This window comes from Gekko japonicus, unplaced genomic scaffold, assembly GCF_001447785.1.
Source record: "Gekko japonicus isolate JY-2015 unplaced genomic scaffold, Gekko_japonicus_V1.1 scaffold3260, whole genome shotgun sequence".
Classification (NCBI taxonomy): Eukaryota; Metazoa; Chordata; class Lepidosauria; order Squamata; family Gekkonidae; genus Gekko; species Gekko japonicus.
In genome coordinates, this window is record NW_015170993.1 from 132,254 (window position 1) to 136,659 (window position 4,406).

Sequence of the window (4,406 nt, forward strand, 5' to 3'; positions counted from 1 at the left end):
TTCCTGCTGTGTTTCATTCAGCCTTTGAGATGTGCAGAATAAGGCAGCTTTTCCTTGGTGGTTGACCACCTTGTGAGATGGAGGACAAACATACTAGCTCCTCACTCTTACTTCCTTCTTTAAGTGTCCCTGAACAAAAGTAAATTTATAAGTAGATATCTGTATAAAAATGGATGGACAAAGTTCATGATGGTTGCAGCAATGCTGTGCAAATTACTTGGACAATTGAGCAGGATAGAATAATGTAATGGCTCAGTCTGTAACCCTGTCCATTGCCTCATCTGGATTCTGGTTTTGTGATTAGGAAAGTGAATATGAATTATTTGTGCAATTTTGATCAGAAGAGGAAAAAACTAGTAGGGAAGAGGACAATACAGTGTTAGAAGGCCCAGTGGCCTTGAACTAGTATCTTGAAATAAGGTAGAAATTCAGCCTTTGGATCACCATCCCTCTTAGGTGAATGGAAGAATCTGCTGGAATATCAGCCACAGTCAATGAAACTTGCTTGTACAGGTAGGCAACATTTAGATATTTTTTAACTCCTCCAAAAGCTTCCAGGTCTTGCTTGTTTGCTTGTTACACCAGGAATCCCCACACACCATGTCTTACAGTGACATGTCCTGATTTGAAAGAAATGATATCTGACATCTTGGAAGACACTATGGGAACTGCAGAACCCTATGCCATGTTTTCACAGCCACCATTGTATTTTGGGTATCTATTTTTCCACACACTTAAGTCAAATGACAGCTAATGTATTTTTATGGTACTCCTCTTGAGTGCCTCATGAATAACACTACAAACTAAGTCTAGATTTGCAAAGGAAGAACTGGGGAATGGTTGGGTGGAGAGGGAAGTAACAGATAAGGAGTATGGTGGAATGTCCAGTGATCTGACAATATGCCTCCCATAATTTGATTGTGCATTGATAATAAACTGGGCTTTTTCATATACTATGGGCAGGTTTCATATTCAGCTCAAAATATTTTTTCCTGACTTTCCCCTCCCACAGAAGGCCACAGAACTGCATGAAATGTTGTTCCTGGAGGATAGGGGGCCCTCTGAAATGACTTGAGTGGGGTCTGCAGAGGGAAGAAGGAATCAGTAGAAATTACCAAATTAGTCTGGATCAAACCCAAAGTTTGCTGTTCTCTCATGTCCAAAATGTCTCCTAAACTCTTTCAGACAGAAAGGAATTCCTGGAGAAACAGGGAGCAAAGTTTAATCAGATCTTGTACTCTTACTTCTCCATGTTAGCTGCTCTTGGCTATTTAACTGGGGCCTAAGGACAATTATATAACATTTGGGGGCAAAAATACATCCAAGTAAGCCAGTGCTGGAGGCCAAGATTGAAAAGATCTCCACAGCCACCATGTATTTCCCCTTGGTGCTGAGGTAAGTAGGAACAAATGAAACCCAAACACTGCAAAAGACCAGCATGCTGAAGGTGATGAACTTGGCTTCATTAAAGGTGTCAGGCAACTTCCTAGCAAAGAAAGCCACAATGAAGCTGATCATTGCCATTAATGCTGTATATCCCATAACCAAATAAAACATGGCAACTGACCCCTTATTACACTCTACCACGATTTCATCAGCCAGAGACTTCATGTCAACATCTGGAAATGGAGGAACAGTACATAGCCAAATGGTACAAATAACTACTTGGATAAGGGAGCCAGAAAGAACAACCATATTTGTGAGCCTTTTGCCTATCCAAATTCTCATTCTGGAGCCTGGCTTTGTGGCCATGAAGGCCAGAACCACATTGATGGTTTTGGCCAAGACACAAGAAATAGCCACTGAGAAGATGATGCCAAAAGCCATTTGTCGGAGAAGACAAGTCATAATTCCAGGGGGGCCAATGTATAACAATGAGGAGAGGAAGCAGAGAATTAGGGAAATGAGGAGAATGTAAGTGAGATCCCGATTGTTGGCTTTAACCACAGGAGTGTTTTGGTGCTTAATGAAGATTGCAAGAACCACACTTGTGATAAGGGCAAAGGAACATGCCAGGAGAGCTAAGCTGATGCCCAAATTTTCACCATAAGAAAGGAAATTAAAAACTTTGGGAAGACATCTGTCTTGGTCCCTGTTTGCATACTGATCTTCGGGGCATGAGAAACAGTTGTCCATGTCTGCAAAAGAGAACAGATTTTATTTCAGAAACTTCCCAACATAACATGAACAATTCCTCTCTTGCACTTCATTTTAAACCCTAGGAAATAGTGACCATGTTAGGACACAGTATTTCTAAAAATTAGAGTGCTCTGAATGTAGCTCTATTCTAAACTGATAACAGTATTTATTTAGCTCTTTAACAGCTAGAAGAAAAGAAAGAGCAAATCATGTTCCAATCAGGGGAAGGTCTTTATCGACTGAAAAAGAAAGTTTTTGTTTAATATACAAACATTATCTCTACTGGAAATAAATTATAAAATTAATTTTATATCAGCATATCCAAATACAATGCAAGATTTTGATCACTTCAAAGGTATCTATAAATGTATTCTCCTTTCCCCACCTGCACATATTACTTCCTCCCTTGACTGGCCCTGTCCTTTTTTGCTTCTTTGGAGCCCCCTGGGTCCTCGAGACAGCTGGGGGCTTCACCAGACCTCCTGGAGAGAGGCTGGTTGCAGGAAACTTGATTGGACGACCCCTAAATGGCAGTTGGGGGGTTGTGTCAAATTTGTTTTAATGCAGGAGTGAAGAACGGAGCAGCATGGTCTGCTATGTTTGCACAGCTGTAATCGCCCCTTTTAAACTTTTGGACTTACAATTATTATTTACAGCAAAGGCAAGAAGGCAAGTGAGCGTATATTTTCTTATATGTTGATGACGACCACTACTATTTGACTCCTCAGGAATATTCTCAATTTTGGAAAAGCGACTAAGGAAAGAATTGGAGCAAAAGATAGGAAATGGCACAGGCGGGGGAGAATGAGGAAGCACTATCAGGGGAGATTGAAGTGATTGACTTAGAAAATATGAAAGCTGGGCAGCTGTCTTTGGAACAATTCAAAAAGTTCCTATTTGAAGAGGTGCGAAAGGCAGCTGAAGAAGTGTGCAAAAATATTCTTGAGAAATATAATAACACTGATTTGGGGAGAGAAAATGAAAAGAACGTTACACAGTATCAACAGTCTCTGCAGAGCCCAGAGAGGGACAAGGATTTCATACAAGAAAAGGAAATACAAGATATATTTGTAAAATTCATAGAAAGAAAAAGGAATGTCTTCAGGCAAAAGTGTGGATCTAAGAAGCTTAGCAAACAAGCGGTATGGATGGGATTGAAAAAAGGGAATATCTGAGAGCAACTATGTGAAGAAAAGATCAAGCAAGCTAAAAGCAGAGCCATGCGAATGGCAAAGAAAAATAACAGACCTAGAAGATTGGTGACAGAACTGACAAAACAGAAAGGTCAGAACAAAAAAGTACAATACCATGAGTATAAAAAAAAATAAGACATTTAAGTAAGGTCATAAGGATGAAGCTGCTACAGAAAACAAAGTAACAATGTGTAGTAAAGGCACACATTACTACACATTGTTACTTTGTTTTCTGTAGCAGCTTCATGACTGCAGGATATCTCCATTGTTGGTGGTCATGCCCTAGAGTCAGGCGCTTTTGGGTACTTATTAGTGCTGCCATCCAAGATATAACAGGTCTCAATCTACCGGAAACACCTGAAGCATTATTACTTCATAAAACACTTGAATCTATTTTACAATCTTCAAACAAACAAATAGTCCTGACTCTACTTGCCTTAGCAAAGATGGAAATCGCGGCTAAGTGGAAGGATAGTAGGGATCCCTCTATCTCAGCTTGGCAAAATAGGATATGGGACTGCTTTATAATTGCTAAATTGACTGATAAAATCCTACGAGAAACACATACCACCTATAAATCACGACTGTTTCATACTTGGGCACCAATCCTAGACTACCTGAAGTCGCAAGCTGTGATTCCCGCTACGGCTGATAATTTGGACCTGATAAATCTCTGATTAGCCTTATGTTAGGTCTACAGTCTGTTCTGTGGAGTGTAGTTATAGTAATTTATTCAGTTAGATCCTTGTTGTTTTATAAAGTAGCTTATATGAACCTTTTTTAATTATGGGGGGGTGAGGGGAACCCGGGGGATTGTTGAAGTTATTTTTAATGTAAATTTTTCATATTTTAAAATAATTTTTAAAAAATCTAAAAAAAAGTTTAGGATAGCGCTGGGTTAGGGTTAGGGCTAGGGTTAGGGTTAAAGTTAGGTTTAAGGCTAAAGCTAGATTTGAGTTATGGCTAGGGTTAGGGTTTGGGTTAGGATAGGGTTCAGTCTAGGGATAGGGTTAGGGTTAGGGTTAGGGTTAGGGTTAAAGTTTAGGGTTAGGGTTAGGGTTAGGGTTAGGGTTA

General features: G+C 39.8%; 1 pseudogene; it reads right to left on the reverse strand.

Annotated features, from left to right (window-relative positions):
* Window positions 1–1,221: 1,221 nt before the first annotated feature.
* Window positions 1,222–4,406, reverse strand: part of LOC107116971 — an 11,056-nt pseudogene continuing 7,871 nt past the window's right edge.